This window comes from Muntiacus reevesi, chromosome 20 (genome assembly GCF_963930625.1).
Source record: "Muntiacus reevesi chromosome 20, mMunRee1.1, whole genome shotgun sequence".
Taxonomy (NCBI): domain Eukaryota; kingdom Metazoa; phylum Chordata; class Mammalia; order Artiodactyla; family Cervidae; genus Muntiacus; species Muntiacus reevesi.
In genome coordinates this window covers 21,454,376-21,471,736 of record NC_089268.1, presented here as the reverse complement: position 1 = coordinate 21,471,736, position 17,361 = coordinate 21,454,376, and the positions used below count along the sequence as shown (strand labels likewise).

At 41.1% G+C, this 17,361-nt stretch overlaps 1 protein-coding gene and 1 non-coding gene across 3 annotated transcripts in view; one reads left to right on the top strand and one right to left on the bottom strand.

Moving 5' to 3' along the window:
* The window catches only part of CYP39A1 (cytochrome P450 family 39 subfamily A member 1), an 81,998-nt gene that overhangs the window by 34,043 nt on the left and 30,594 nt on the right, over positions 1 to 17,361 (top strand). The gene's annotated exons all lie outside the window — the stretch shown is intronic.
* LOC136152009 (U6 spliceosomal RNA) lies at positions 4,170 to 4,274 on the bottom strand. The gene has a single exon (XR_010660168.1). It is a non-coding gene; the product is annotated as a U6 spliceosomal RNA (small nuclear RNA).

The window sequence follows — 17,361 nt, the reverse complement described above, 5'->3', positions numbered from 1 at the left end:
GCCAACTTTTTCACTCTCCTCTTTCACTTTCATCAAGAGGCTTTTTAGTTGCTCTTTGCTTTCTGGCATGAGGGTGGTATCATCTGCATATCTGAGGTTATTGATATTTCTCCCAACAATCTTGATTCCAGCTTGTGCTTCATCTAGCCCACCGTTTCTCATGATGTACTCTGCTAGTAGTTTAGTGGGTAAGGCATCCACCTGCAATGCAGGGACCTGGGTTCAATCCCTGCATCAGGAAGATCCCCTGGCAAAGGAAATGGCAACCCACTCTAGAATCCTTGCTTGGAAAATTCCATGAACAGAGGAGCCTGGAGCTGTAGTCCGTGGGTTCACAAAGAGTTGGACACAACTGAGTGACTAAAACACACACTCTGCATACAAGTTAAATAAGCAGGGTGACAATATACAGCCTTGACATACTCCTTTCCCGATTTGGAACCTGTCTGTTGTTCCATGTCCAGTTCTAACTGTTGCTTCTTGACCTGCATACAGATTTCTCAGGAGGCAGGTCAAGTGGTCTGGTATTTCCATCTCCTTCAGAATTTTCCAGTTTGTTGTGATCCACACAGTCAAAGGCTTTGGCATAGTCAATAAAGCAGAAGTAGATGTTTTTCTGGAACTCTCTAGCTTTTTTGATGACAGTTGATCTCTGGTTCCTCTGCCTTTTCTAAATCCAGTTTGAACATCTGGAAGTTCACAGTTCACGTACTATTGAAGCCCGACTTGGAGAATTTTGAGCATTACTTTGCTAGCGTGTGAGATGAGTGCAATTGTGCAGTAGTTTGAACATTCTTTGGCATTGCCTTTCTTTGGGATTGGAATGAAAACTGACCTTTTTCAGTCCTGTGGCCACTGCTGAGTTTTCCAAATTTGCTGGCATATTGAGTGCAGCATTTTCACAGTATCATCTTGTAGGATTTGAAATACATGAACTGGAATTCTATCACCTCCACTAGCTTTGTTCGTAGTGATGCTTCCTAAGGCCCACTTGACTTCACATTCCAGGATGTCTTGCTCTAGGTGGGTGATCACACCATTATGGTTATATGGGTTGTGAAGATCTATTTTATATAGTTCTTCTGTGTATTCTTGCCACCTCTTCTTAATATCTTATGCTTCTGTTAGGTCAATGCTATTTCTATCCTTTATTTAGCCCATCTTTGCATGAAGTGTTCCCTTGGTATCTCTAATTTTCTTGAAGAGATCTCTAGTCTTTCCCATTCTGTTCTTTTCATCTATTTCTTTGCATTGATCACTGAGAAAGGCTTTCTTATCTCTCCTAGCTATTCTTTGGAACTCTGCATTCAAATGCGTATATCTTTCCTTTTCTCCTTTGCCTTTAGCTTCTCTTCTTTTCTCAGCTATTTTAAGTCCTCCTCAGACAACCATTTTTTCTTTTTGCATTTCTTTTTCTTGGGTATGGTCTTGATCACTGCCTTCTGTACAATGGCACGAACCTCTGTCCCTAGATCTTCAGGCATTCTATCAGATCTAATCCCTTGAATCTATCTCTCACTCCCACTGTATAATCATAAGGGATTTGATTTAGGTCATACCTGAATGGTCTAGTGGTTTTCCCTAGTTTCTTCAATTTAAGTCTAAATTTGGCAATAAGGTGTTCATGATCTGAGCCACAGTCAGCTCCCTGTCTTGTTTTTGCTGACTGCATAGAGCTTCTCCATCTTTGGCTGCAAAGAATATAATCAATCTGATTTCGGTAGAGACCATCTGGTGATGTCCATGTGTAGAGTCTTCTCTTGTGTTGTTGGAAGAGGGTGTTTGCTATGACCAGTGTGTTCTCTTGGCAAAACTCTGTTAGCCTTTGACCTGCTCCATTTTGTACTCCAGGGCCAAGCTTGCCTGTTACTCCAGGTATCTCCTGACTTCCTACTTTTGCATTCTAGTCCCCTATAATGAAAAGGACATCTTTTTTGGGTGTTAGTTCTGGAAGGTCTTGTAGGTCTTCATAGAACTGTTCAGCTTCTTCAGCATTAGTGGTTGGGGCATAGACTTCGATTACTGTGATATTGAATGTTTGCCTTGGAAACAAACAGAGATCATTCTGTCGTTTTTGAGATTGTATTCAAGTACTGCATTTCAGACTCTTTTGTTGTCTATGACAGCTACTCCATTTCTGCTAAGGAATTCTTGCCCACAGTAGTAGATATAATCATCATCTGAGTTAAATTTGCCCATTCCAGTCCATTTGAGTTTGCTGATTCCTAAAATGTCGATGTTCACCCTTGCCATCTCTTGTTTGACCACTTCCAATTTGCCTTGATTCATGGACCTAACATTCCAGGTTCCTACGCAATGTTGCTCTTTATAGCATCAGACTTTACTTCCATTACCAGTCACATCCACAACTGGGTGTTGTTTTTGCTTTGCTTCCATCTCTTCATTCTTTCTGGAATTATTTCTTAACTGATCTCCAGTAGCATATTAGGCACCCTCGGGAGTTCATCTTTCAGTGTCCTATCTTTTTGCCTTTTCATACTGCTCATTGGGTTCTCAAGGCAAGAATGCTGAAGTGGTTTATCATTCCCTTCTCCAGTGGGCCATGTTTTGTCAGAACTCTCCAGCATGACCCGTCCGTCTTGGGTGGCCCTACACAGCATGGCTCATAGTTTCACTGAGTTAGACAAGGCTGTGGTCCATGTGATCAGAATGGTTAGTTTCTTGTGATTGTGGTTTTCATGCTCTTTTCCCTCTGATGGAGAAGGATAAGAGACTTATGGAAGCTTCCTGATGGGAGAGACTGACTGAGGGAGAAACTGGGTCCTGTTCTGATGGGCAGGGCCATGCTCAGTAAATCTTTAATCCTGTTTTCTGTTGATGGGTGGGGCTGTGTTCCCTCCCTGTTGTTTGACCTTAGGCCAAACTATGGTGGAGATAATGAAGACAATTGCAGCCTCCTTCAAAAGGCCCCATGTAGGCCCTGCTGCATTCAGTGCCCCCAACCCTGCAGCAGACTGCCACCGACCCATGCCTCCGCCAGAGACTCCTGAACACTCACGGGCAAGTCTGGGTCAGTCTCTTGTGGGGTCACCACTCCTTTCTCCTGGGTCTTGGTGTGCATAAGGTTTTGTTTGTGCCCTCCAAGAGTCTGTTTCCCCAGTCCTGTGTAAGTTCTGGAGGCTCTTTGGTGGGGTTAATGGCGACCTCCTCCAAGAAGGCTTCTGCCATATGCAGGTGTACTTTACCCGCAGCCCCTGACCCTGCAGCAGGCCACTGCTAACCCGTATCACCACAGGAGACACTCAAACACAGTTCTGGCTCAGTCTCTGTGGGGTCTCTGGGTCCTGGTGCGTACAAGGTTTGTTTGAACCCTCTGAGCATCTCTGGTGGGTATGGGTTTGATTTTAAATGCAGTTTCGCCCCTCCTACCATCTGACTGGGGCTTCTCCTTTGCCCTTGGATGTGGGGTATCTTTTTTTGGTGGTATCCAACATTCTCCTGTCGATGGTTGTTCAGCAGTGAGTTGTAATTTTGGAGTTCTTGCAGGAGAAGATGAGTGCATGTCCTTCTACTCTGCCATCTTGGGAGGTATCAGAATAATTTGGCTTTATAGAATGACTGCAGAATATTTGCCTCTCTTATTTTTTTTGAAAGAGTTTGGCAACCTTTTCGCTACACTGACCATGAAAAAAGAAAGAGGACACAGATGACTAAAACCATGAATGAGGGAGCTGTTTTCCCCCAGTGAACTTAAAGATATAAAGAATATTATAGGGAAAAATAATCTGACCATGCCTACACACACACACACACACACACACACACACACACACACATGTAAGTAAGTGTTGGTTGCTCAGTCGTGCCCAACTCTTTGCAACCCCATGGACTGCAGCCCACCAGGCTCCTCTGTCCATGAGATTTTCTAGGCAAGGATACTGGAATGAGTTGCCATTTCCCTCTCCAGGGAATCTTCCTGACCCAGGGTCTCCTGCACTGCAGACAGATTCTTTTATCAACTGAACTGCAAGGGAAGTCATACATATATATATATGTAGTAAATTGGCTACCACAATAAATTTAGTTAACTTCCATCCCCACATGTGTGTTCTTGTGATGAGAACTTTTAAAGACCAACTTAAGTAAGTATAAATATATAATACAGTATTGTTAACTATGGTTACCCGTGCTGTGCATTACATGAGCAGAACGATATGGGATACTTTGAAAATTTTAGTGTGATCCTTACACAGGAGCCATGTTAATCTTCTGAATCTTTGCAATTTCAGTATATGTGTTGCTGAAGTGAAAACTATATAATTCTTCTTGGAGTTTGTGTCTTGTTAGGAGTTTGTCTATTTCATGTAGATTATTTAACTTGTTGGCATACAATTGTTCATGGTTTTCCCCATAATCTTCTTTATATCTGTAAGTTCTCTAGGAAAACATTTCTCTCATCCATGGTTTTAGTAATCTGTGCCCTCTTTCTTTTTTCATGGTCAGTGTAGCTAAAAGGTTGCCAATTTTTTTTCCAGAAAGCTAACTGACAGTTTTGTTGATTTGATCTTATTTTTACTATTGATTTTCTGTTCTCTATTTCATTATTTCTGTTTCAGTCTTTATTGTTTAACCTTTTGTCTCTCCTTACCGATTTTCTCTGTTTAGTTCTTTAGACATGATTTATTTAATTCTTTGAATATATTTAAAATATCAGATTTAACGTCTTTCCTTAGTAAGTCCAATATTTGAGTTTCTTCAGGAACAGGTTCTGCTGATTGCTTTTTCCCTGTATGGTCTATATATTCTTGTTACATGTCACATTTCATATTTTTGTCATGTGTCTTGCAATTTTTTGTTGAAAAATTTTAAATGATATTTTTTGTTGAGCATTTTAAATGATATACTGTGGTAACCCTGGAAATCAGATTCTCCTCTCTGCTCAGAGTCTTTTATTTTTTTCATTGCCACTTGTTATTTTTCCTTGTTTGTTCACAGAAGAAACTCCAAAAATATTTGATGTTGTTAAATGTTATGTGAAAAAGAAAAGAGCAGATTAGGTATGATCAGGAGTGCCAGAACTGGAGAAAAGTGAAAGTGGCTCAGTCATGTCTGACTCTTTGCGACCCCATGGACTATACAGGCCATGGAATTCTCCAAGCCAGAATACTAGGGTGGGTAGCCTATCCCTTCTCCAGTGGATCGTCCCAACCCAGGAATGGAACCCGGGTCTCCTAGATTGTAGGCAGATTCTTTACAAAATAAACTATCAGGGAAGCCCATAAGGAGGTGGTAGCATTAAATAGTTGAATTAGAGCTGACCTTCCTGGAAAGGTGAAATTTGAGTAAGGACTTAAAGATGGTTAGGGAGTTAGCACATATCTGGAGGAGAAGCCTGTTAGAGTTAGATATTGCAGGTGTGGCCTCACTGCGTTCTCACAAAGTTCTTGCAGGCATTCACTTAGGGTCCTGTTTAGACTGTGTTTTCTTTTTTCTTTTTTTAGGCTGTGTTTTCAAGCAGTTTTTTTTTTTTTTTTTTTTTTTTTCTGATTTAGGATTCCCACTGTGAGTGTCTGCCTGAGAGCAGAAGGTCATTCCATCTTAAAAACAAACAATAGCAAATAAAAATGCTTTTAAATTGTTACCTGATTGCATTTGACCCTTTTCACCTACTTGTTTTGATTTAGGGTAGCATACACAGCACAATGGTTTGTTTTTTGTGATTTTTTTGGCCTGTGTATTTTGTTTTTTGTTCTTGGTGGCCATTCAGTTGTATTGCACATTTAGTTGAGGGGAAAATGTAGTAAATTTTTTTCTGTTAATTTAAAAGAAATCAGGTTAATTAACAGAAATACACCTGCATAGAAATAATTCCATAAAACATCAGGAATTGTTTTTTTGTCTTACATAAAAATCATGATTTGTGGATCATAAAAGACACACTACAAAATTTTCATTGGATTGCAGTTTTTGTTTGAAAATTTGATTCACGCCTTTCTACCCTGTCACTTAGTAATTATGTGACTTTGGATAAAAGAGAAAAGTTACTCAGAGCCAACCAATAACATTTCTTGATACCACTGAGTCCTGATTTAGCAGCAATTCTGCCTGGGGACAGACCAACACTATCAAGTGACTGGATGCCATTACCTGGCGACACTGACTCAGTGGCCACACTCATCATGTACTGGTGAGAAAGGATTTCCTCTCATATTTATAAACAAGCATAAAAACTAGCAGAGTGATAAATGAGGCTCAGGTCCTATGGTGGTGTTCTGGGCAAAATTGATGTCATTTGCATCATTTTAAATAATTAAATTTAATGGTATTGAAGCACATTTATTCTTGAGGTCTTCTCTCTAGTCACCTCTTACCCATATTATAACATGTGTGAAATTTTTATCTGCTTGGATGTGTCCCAATATCTTCTTGTCTAACCTAGAACAACATTCTTGGAGGATTCCATCATGGTATATCAAAGACCTGAGTCCCTCCAGCTAACTGAAGAAGCTTATTCTCATCACCGCTCTACAGCCTGCCAGGACTCAATGGCTGATAGCCAAGATTGTGTCTATGATAGAGCCTTGGCCTTTATGCCACACATAAACCAAAATATTGAAGAAAGAGATCATGTAGCAGAAGCTAAGGCCACTCCAGTGGAGTTATGAATGGAGAAAGGTTATTTTATTCATTTATTTTTTACATGATTACTAAGTTTAATTCAACAGCTACACCCACTCCTGCCTTGTAAAAATAACAGGCTCCTCTCAAGGTTACATTGTGATGTGGGTACAGGTTTGTTGTTTTCAATGACAGCTTTACAAAAAAAGTGTTAGTTGCTCAGTCATGTCCAATTCTTTACGACCCCAGGAGCCTGCCAGGCTCCTCTGTCTGTGGGGTTTCCCAGGCAAGAACTGCTAGCCAGACAACATGAATCTAATATGGACATTTTGGAAGTTCTGGCATATCACACAGGAAATTTTTTACATAGTCTCATTTTCCTTTGCTAGCCCAGCTTTTAAAAATCCTAGAATAAACTCAGAAAACATTAAATTATGACAGAGCTGTTCACAAACTACTTCTCATCCATCAATCTTGGAGAACATATGTAAGTTACTTAAGAAAATGTTTATAAATGCAGATTTCATTGGAAACCTGCTCCAAATGTTTGATTTTGTCATCTTCTTTTCTCCTAGGACCTGAAGTCCTAGATGGTATCATTTTTGGAGCTCAGAACTTGTTACTTGCCAATCTGCTCATATAGGTACAAAGACCAGGGTGAAATTTTCACATATAGTACCTGACCCATGAGAGATTTCCCAGGAGGCTAGATTTCCTCCACTATTTTCTGCTTTGAATGCCTGAAGTGTGTCTTGTGACACTAACTCAGGAGATTTTGTGTGAAGTCATTCTGTCCTCATTTATTGCTTAGCTTCAGTAGGTAGAAAGAGATACTTCTGATGGCTGCAGATTATTTACAAGCTTGGAGATAGGTCCTACTCTGGCACTTCTCATTTTATTAAGTCTTTCACTATCTCACTCCAGTGTAGCACAGCTAATCTGCTTTGTTTATTCTCTACATTTTTCATTCGGACACAGTTCTTTTCTCTGAGTGTTCCTTTAGAGAATTATTCAGGCATTTGGATAACCTTTTTTCCTCTTTAAAGATAAAGGTGTTCAAGCCACGTCAACATCTCTCCAGAGAATGCAATCCAGAAATTTAGAGTTATTATGCAGGATTTATAAAGAAAGGTATTTCTAGATCAAAATTTATTTTTACCTTTTATTATCTACCCATTGTCATCTTGTTTTGTCAATATCTCTACCTTTCACTTATTATAAATTAGGTCGTGTCCTTTATTCTTTGAAAAAGACCATCATAATTATGAAGCAGCCTTCATTGTATATTCCAGTAAATAGAGAAATTGATAATCTCTTTTTAATATATGAAAGAAATATTTCCGCAGATAAATAGGATATTGTTTTTTCAGAAGAGACTCTTATGTGGTTGTCTTGGTATAGTTGCATTAATCTTTTCTTTAAATGATATAATGGGATTTGGTATGTTTTTATATGTGTGTGTATAGATATAAGAAGTAGGGGGATCAGTCTTTTGATTCTTGACTCTATCTTCTATCAGTCTTAATAACCTGTTCTAAGCATCACAGCAGTCCTTGGTATCTTTCTCAATTCATTGTTATCACTGTTTCGTTCATTCCTGGTCTGTAGTTATGAACATCCAACTGAAGCTGCTGATTAGAGTCTACCTCTGAAAGGTTATTGCTTATAATTTTTCAGTGGGTGTCAAGCAGAGTGCCGTGCCCCAGTTAGCAATCCCAGGGGAGGACTCTAAACACTTATGGCCACTGCACCTTGGTATCAGAGTTGCCGAGGATAACACAGGGCTGTCAGGCACTGGCTGCAACAATGCTAAACTCACATAGAACAGAAAGAGAGCGAGATCAGCTGCAGCAGTGGGTGTGGGTCCCCTGTGGCCAGCGTGTCTCTCCCTGGAGCTGATGAAGAGGAGTTGGCCTCTGCGAACCCCTCTCACATGGCAGTGAAAGGGACCCTATCCTCTTCCCTCTCAGGGCAGATGTAACGGGGGGCTGGACAAGTGCCTCGTTCCACGCTTGCATTAAGCACAGACAAAAGGGTGTTTGCTGCCCCTGAAACAAGGAAAGGTATTTCCACACCAGGTGACGAGCCTGGCACCGGCTATGTGGGCTCTTTGTGTCTCGCTGAGGAACAGTTCCAGGCTTAAGGCCCACCTTTGTGTTGGGGTCGAAAGACTGAACGTGAGACCACCTTTCCCAGCAATAGGAATCTGTGTCTTTGATAATAAGAATTTATCCTGAATCCTTCAGATGCCAAAAAGTCACATCCATTGGAAAAGTTAGAAGAACCAGACCTGGAAGTTCAGGAGTGACGGAGGTGTCTGTAAGAAGCTGGTGGCTGGAGGGGGAGATCTGAAGGAATTGTGACTTGCCAAGCTCCAGCTACAGTCCCTAAAGCCCTGATGCCCGTCTTCATTATCCGTGGGCAATCTCTCGGCTTTTTCTTTGCTTTTCCCAGTCTGTATCCACCACAAACAGCTTAAGCTGTTTTTAAACCTCCCTTTCCACTTTACTTCTGTTATCCCTATTAATTTAACTGGTATTTTTCTTATATAAAGCTATTGGTTTGGGATAGGACCCTTAGAGAGGGAACTATTAATAACATTAAAAATGCATATATATATGAAAGTGAAGACGCTCAGTCGTGTCCAACTCTTTGCGACCCCATGGACTGCAGCCTACCAGGCTCCTCCATCCATGGGATTTTCCAGGCAAGAGTACTGGAGCAGGTTGCCATTTCCTTCTCCAGGGGATCTTCCCAACCCAAGGATTGAGCCCCGGTTTCCTGCGTTGTAGACAGACGCTTTACCGTCTGAGCCACCAGGGAAGTCCCATATTTATAAAACATTTAAATAGAGAAAAACACATATTATGTTCCTATATGGGAAGATTTAATATCATGAAAATACCAACACTTTTCAAATTAATCTATGCTTAATTAATTATAAAAAGAATTCCAATGGTTTGGAGAGGGAGGAAATTAATGAAATGACTTAAATATTTTTTGAAGAAGAAATGCGATTAGAAAGACTATTAGAAGCGTGAATTAGCAAGGCCATATTTTCCCAACCAGATTTTAAAACTGATTAGAAAGCTGCTATAAGAAGAGTATACAACTGCCACAGGACAAATAATTGATCATTGTAGCCCTTGTTTGCTAACCTTTTGCTGCAATAAAAAACAAATTCAGATTCTTTTCTGCCAAAGCTAAAAAAAAAAATTATTAGAAAAAATCATTTTTCTGTTTTGTTCTACATTCTTGAGGTCAAAGTTTCTAAACTACCAGCATTTGCAATGACTTAATATTCTACAGACCTGCAGTCATTAGACTATATTTATAGTCAGTTTATAGGGAAGAGTAGAGAACTAAAAAGCATGTAACTCTACAGCCTAGCTTAGACTTTATAATCTTTCATCTACTCTCATCTGTTTTTCTCTTGAATTTTTTATAATAAATTTAACTTGTATCTTTCTCACAGAATCTTGTCTCACAGAACATGTATAAGAATGGGCATGTACAGTAATGAACATGCCCAATAGTAGAGAAAAGGAAGCTAGTATTTTAGAAGGAATAAAACCCAGAGAGTACCTCTTTTTTCCTCTATTGAACAAATACTTAGTGGTTCCAGATCAAGAAGGCAGAGTAGGAAGATCCTGAGCTCAGCTCCTCCTGTGGACACACCAAGACTACATGTGGAATGATTATCTCTGGGAATGACCTGAAGTCTAGCACAACAGATTTTCTGCAGCTTGGAATGTAAACAGAATGCCGTGTCAAGGTGGGCAGGAGGGTCAAAGCTGCAGTCTAGACAGAACCCATACCCAGAGTGTGGGACCCACTAGCGGAAGAGAGATCACAACTGTGGAGGTGCCCCCCATGGAGTGAGGGATCCAGATCCCACCTGGGGATCCCCTTGGTACCTGCACAAGGAAGATGAGCCCCCGTAACATTTGGCTTTGAAGGCCAGTGGGGTTTCCAGTTGGAAGAGCAGGAGGGCTGTGGAAACTGAGACTGCTCTTGAAAGGTTCACATGTAAGCTCGCTTGCTCTGAGGACAAGCACAGAGGCAGGGAAATGTGAAGGGCGCCTGGGTCATAGGCTGGAGGAGCCTCACTGGTCACTTTGGGAGTGGTGCTGGAGGGGTAGGGAGCTGGGACACGTTCTCCAGGGATGACGGCCCTGGCAGGTGCCATTATTTTTAACCTCTCCTTCACCTAGCTGGCCCAGGACTGGCAAGCGACATTTCTGTCACTCTCCATCAACTAGCTAGCACCATGTGCCCCAGCCCAGCATTCCCCTGCTCCACCACCCCCTTAGTCAGCCCCTTCAAAGTGGCCTCTATCCCAGCTGGCATGTGACCTAGCTGGCATGGGCAGCTGTTCAAAGTGTCTCCACCTCTGGGGAGCCATTGCCTGCACACCCTGAGCCCGTAGCAGTCAAAGTAGAGCCACACAGCCCCATCCAGGGCACAATTGTGATCCAAACACAGCAGGAGGATGTACACAGCACACACATGGGACACCCCAGAGCAGCTGGCTCTGGTGACCAAGAGGAATTACCCCACGGGACACCTTTTACATAAGCCTGCTCTTTCAAGAACAGGAGCTGTGGCTGATGTACCTAATGCATACACACAGACCACACAGGCAAAGTGAAAAGAGAAAGGAATTCTTACAAACCAAAGCAAAAGATAAAAACGTCAGAAAAAGAACTAAATGAGATGATAGCAATTTACCCGATAAAGTATTCAAATTGTAGTCATCAGAATGTTCACCACAGTTAGCAGAATGGATGGACTCAGTGAGAACTTGCAAAGACAGAATATATGTAAAAAAAAGACCCAATCAGAACTGAAGATTTCAATAACTGAAATAGAAAATACAGTAGAGGAAATCAGCAGCAGATTAGTAGATGTAGAAGAACGGATCAGCAATCTGGAAAACAGGTTAGTGGAAATCACCCAGTCAGAACAGCAAAAAGAAAAAAATGAATAAACACCAATGAGAATTAAGACTCCCTGGGACAACTACAAGCGTACTAACATTTACATTAGAGAGGTCCCAGAGGAGACGAGAGAAAGGGATGGAAAACCTATTTGAAGAAATAATGGCTGGAAACGTCCCTATCCTGGTGAAGGAAACAGGCAAGTCCAGGAAGCACACACAGTTCCAAACAAGATGAGTCAAAGACACCCACACCAAGACCCGTTTTAACTGTCGAAAGTTACAGACAGTGAGAGCCTTAAAAGTTTGGCAGTATTTCTTTTCACTTTTATAAGAATAAGTGCAGAAAAGGGTTTATTGCTATCCCCTTCTGGGAGACAAGTCACCAAATCTTCATCGCACTAAAATTTTCCAGAAATCTATAACCAGTATGTTCTCACTGCCTATAAATAACCAGTGTTATAGGGTCATTGGATGTATAAAACCTATTGTCAATGCTGTTATCTACGTCAGGACATTTTATCCTTTCTTACTCCTTCTGAGATGTTCTAACCCTTTCCAGTGAATGCAGATTTCTTTTGCAAAGGAAACAGCAATTTTATAAATTTATGAAAAATATTCCTGGAACAGAAGTAGAGTTATTAAAATTAAATATTTGAACATTATGTATCATATTCAATTTTTTTTAATTCCTGAAATGAAGGATAGGGCATAAGATACTTGTTTTGTATTACTGTGGAAAACTAAATTCTTTATTTACTGTTTCTCTTTAGCTTTGTCTCTTCTCTAAAACCTGAATTTTTTTTTTCAGGAGCTTATCTTGAGGTCTCTGCTTGAGAAATATGCCAAGAAACTAGTTTTCTACCTCTGCCACCAATTGATATCATTGCTTCATTACTTTTTAAGAAAAGTTACAGAAATGCTGGTTTTTTTCAAAGCTGTTACATTATTTCTCCAAGTAACAGTATAAAGAAAACACTAACTTTTATTATTTGATATTGCTTTTTAGAGAAATTATTATAAAATTTGGGAAGCAAATTTCATGACCAAATTTTGGTAGGCATCATTGCTTAAGGTTATTACATCAGATTCTTTACTTTTTTCAACCTTTATCTCATGTATTTTTTTTTAATCCTAGTTCACCCTCCTTCATGTGTTCTATGAACTTTTGTACACACTTTAACTTTAAACAAGCTGTTGAAATACAACCTCTGTGAAGGAAAACAACCTCACAACATAGGACAGCAGTCAGAACTGAGAATCCCTGCTTCCAAAAGGAAAGAGGTGGTAGAATCTGCAGGAATGCACTCTTTACATTTCAGTGGAGTTTTGTTTAGTGTTGTTTTAGCTGCTCAGCATTCCGGATCTTAGTTCCCAGACCAGGGATCATCAAACCCACTGTAGCGCAAAGTCTTAACCTCTGGACCAGCAGGGAGACCCCTCAGTGGACATCGCTTATGCTTGGCTTCTCTTCATCTTTCTGTGTGCCTTTCATTTGTGGGGAAGCACGGAGCCCCCTCAGTCTCTGTTCAATCCCACCTTCTGATTCAGTCGCCTCAGAATTATGTCTCAAAGATCTGAATGACTCAGCAAATGCCTGTCATTCTCTCTTTTTCTCAAAACATGAGCTATTTTCCCCAAATTATTAGTTAAATCTATAGTCCCTCAGGACTATAGGAAAAGAATTTTTGTATTTTACATATTTATTTATTGAGAGAGAGTGTGCATGTGTGTAAGGGGGAAGGAGCCTGAAATATGAAGGAGACAGAGGAGTCATCTCCCAGAGAAGGACCTGCTTTAGTGATTCCATTTGATTCATGTTCCTTTTTTAAGCCTAAGAAATCATATATTTTATAATTAATTTTGGAGTTTAATTTCCTTTCTCTCTGCCTGGTCGCACGCTACTCATCCGTCCAGGCCTAGCTGAAACTTTAGCCCTAGGCAAGAAGGGATGAATGCCACTGACACTCGAATTCACTCTTAAGAAACTTATGTTGTAATTATTTGTAACCAGATATTATTTTGTGTCCTTGTGTTCAAACTCGTTTAATACAATGACGGTGCCTTTCTCATTCGTTTCTCGTCTCCGGAAGGTGATGGGACACAGTGAACAAGTATAAGAGCTTTCAGTGTAGACAGACATAGGTTTGAAGGCTGTGCTGTCACTGTCAAACTTCTTCTTGAACACATGATCACTTCATAGATGGCAGATCGTGATGAGGAGTAAATGAAGCAGTCCGACATGTTGGTGACATTAGATAGTCAAAAATTAGTATGATTCTCTTCCTATCTCTTACAGCACCTATGTTTGGGCTAGGAAATAACAGATACAAAGCAAATTTATATTGAGTGAATAAATGGTGAAGTAATAGAATTCTAATCTATCCTACACCCTTAACAAATACAAATTACAGTTACTGCATTCTAACATGCTTGTCATCACGTGTGCAGAATCCTAAAACTATACATAACAGTTTAGAAACGTTCTTCGCTATTTCTGAACTCAGGAGTTATCCTTTCTTTTATTTGGTTTCCAATATCCTATTATTGGTTTGACTTCTATTGCATTTGTGCCGAGAACAAAGCAAATGTCTTTTACATTTTACCCCAAATCACCCATAGTTTCTTCCCTGGCAATCTTTTATACTGGTCCCGGTCTCCATTAGGCACTAGCCCTTCTGATGATTACCTTGGCATTCTTCCAAGTGGAGCCTTCTAATTTTAGAGTCAAAACACTTGGAAGAACAAACCACAGATGTGCATTGAAATATGCACAGTATGGGTACAGAGCTATTTCTAAGAGTTATAATAAGAAAGATCTTTAACCTAAAGATGTTGTTTGAAAACAGCATCTCTCCCTTTCTTTTTCTTTGTCTAGTCTAAGAATCCTACCTTATTTTTCCTACCTCACACTGGGATTTGAGAAACTAAAAATATCTTATTAAAACATTTATTTTCCAAGTGTATTCTGCATCTCTCCTACAATGGCAGGTCATAATAGATTTTAAATATTATTTTCAATTCAGAACAAGCTTTTGTTTATTATATAATACAAAACATTTTTTTGCACTTTATAATTCAATTAGTCGCCTAAGAATACTTCAGAAGAAAAAAAGAAAGCAAAACTTTTCTCCACAAGAAAGTCAGAAACTATTCACTATTCACAGAAACCATTCACAAACTAGTCACTATTACTGGAGTCCAAACTTTTTCAAGGCCAGAATTATGGCTGTCGCAAAGTAGGTAAGTCACTTTAAAGTCACACAGATCTGATTTCAAACACAAATTCTGACCGTTGACATTTATTCTTGATTAAGTAGAGAAATCTTTTATTTTCAAATCCTATCGCTGCAGTAAAATAAAACACAGAAAATACTAGAGGGATTGTTTACTGAATTTATCTAATGTAGATGCTCTAGATACATTTTTTAAGAGAAAACTTTTATTTTAAGTAAGATTTAGAATCTGAATTGCAGATTGCGTGCTAAGTCACTTCAGTCATGTCTGACTCTGTGTGACCCCATGGACTGTAGCCTGCCAGGCTCCTCTGTCCATGGGATTCTCCAGGCCAGAATACTGGAGTGGGTTGCGCTCCTCCAGGGGATCTTCCTGACCTAGGGATCAAACCTGCGTCTCTTATGTCTCCTGCATTGGCAGGCAGGTTCTAAATAGATTTTTAAAGAGAAAAGTCATATTTTAAGTAAGATTTAGGATCTGAATTGTAGATTGTCACTGATCTATTTGTAATGTCCATTTGGCAAGGGCCCTCGCTTGCTGCGGCCACCTTGGTTTCCAGGATAAAGGTGAAATTGTTCTGAATCCCCTCCAAGAATTCTAGGAATCTCTGGAAGAAGTGGGGGAGGCGGCTGGAAGTGGAGGCCTGTGCCTCTCGGAGCTTCTCTTGATCGTCAGTCTCTCATTTCCTAATTTCTCTCCTCCTGCTGTCTTTTCCTTTCTGGATGTTCTGTCTCTTTTCTGAATCTCACTGCCTCCTGGACACACCCAGGTCTTTATTTCCCCAAGTGTTGACTTATAGTATGTGTTATCTGACTTTATTAAAATATTAAAAATATGCGACAAGGAAAGGGAAAATTGCACAGTAGTCAGAGGCAGCTTAAAAGCGAGGGTATGACATAAACTTGAATTTTCTGCTCTTGAAAGTTTCACCCGGCGTTTCTCCCAAGGTGAGTTTTCCCCGTGTGCTGTGCTTACGCTCACTCAGTCGTGTCCGACTCTTTGCAACCTCAGGGACTGTAGCCCACCAGGCAACTCTGTCCACGGGATTTCCCAGGCAAATACTGGAGTGGGTTGCCACTTCCTACTCCAGAGAAATCTTCCTGACCCAGGGATCGAACCTGTGTCTCTACAGAGTGTCCCTTAGCCTTCTACTAGGTTGCTGGTCCCCTGCCAGGTTGCTGGGTCCCCTCTTGTCGCGAAGCCCCTCCAGCCCTGTCTCACTTTCTGGAGACCCCAGCAGCTCCAGTTGCCTTGGGCTGCTTTTGCACAGTCATTGATACTCCCTTTTGTCTCGTGTTTCCACCACGGGGCCAACGTATAGCCTTATTTATTAGACAACTACATCAGTCTTCTAACATGGGCCACTAGGCGGTACTTTTCTTTTCCTTTCTTTGTTTCTTTTTGAACTCAAGGAGGCTGGCGGGCTACAGTCCATAGGGTCACAAAGAGTCGGACAGGACTGAAGCATGCTTCATCTGAGCGCGCACACGTGCACATTCCAAAAGAATCTCAGTTCCCCTCATACAGTTTTCAGTTGATGTTCTCAAGCTTGTTATCCTGCATTTCAGTACCCTCCCTGCTTTTAAGTGTCTTCAAATATCTTACATCTCACAGAGTGGCTTCCTTGTCCGCATGGAAACCAATTATCCGTGCTCCTCTCTTACCGCCTGGACTGAGTGTATGGCAGGGATACCTTCATGGTTGTAACCCTGATGGAGCCCGACTTAACTCCTGGTGCTTGCTCAGTGCTCAAAAATCTGTCAAGTTTAGTGCAGTGTATAGAGGCCCCTATGGGGATTAATAGAATCAGGGCTCAAACAAAAACCCTGGTTCCCAGACTCTGCTAAGCAAAAACATTTGCTTCTGATTCCTTGGGAATTCCACATGTACTGACTGAGAAGGTTTCCCAGGCAGCACTCATCCAGCCCTCTGCTGCAGGATGGGCTGACTGCAGAACCAGCCTTATCTAGAGTCAGAGAGATGCGTCTGGAGACCCGCATTCCACTCCCAGGCACTGGTTCCCAGTACAGTTGGGAGGCAAATGTGAAAGTTGACTTAATCAAACGGACCGTGTTGTTGAATTTATTAAGCATACACTGTCAAAATGGAAAGCTGAGTTGTTTCAAGATATTTTCAAAGTGTAAACATTTTACTTGCTGCTGCTGCTAAGTCGCTTCAGTCGTGTCCGACTCTGTGCGACCCCATAGACGGCAGCCCACCAGGCTCCCCCGTCCCTGGGATTCTCCAGGCAAGAACACTGGAGTGGGCTGCCATTTCCTTCTCCAACATTTTACTTAAAACACCATTAATTACATTGTCTCATTTGATCAAAGACCCTGACCATATATAGGTCCGTAAAAAGATCAACTCAGGTGCCTTCCGGAGAAGGCAATGGCACCCCACTCCAGTCCTCTTGCCTGGAAAATCCCGTGGACGGAGGAGCCTGGTGGGCTGCAATCCGTGAGGTCGCTAAGAGTCGGACACGACTGAGCGACTTCACTTTCACTTCTCACTTTCATGCATTGGAGAAGGACATGACAACCCACTCCAGTGTTCTTGCCTGGAGAATCCCAGGGACAGGGGAGCCTGGTGGGCTGCCGTCTATG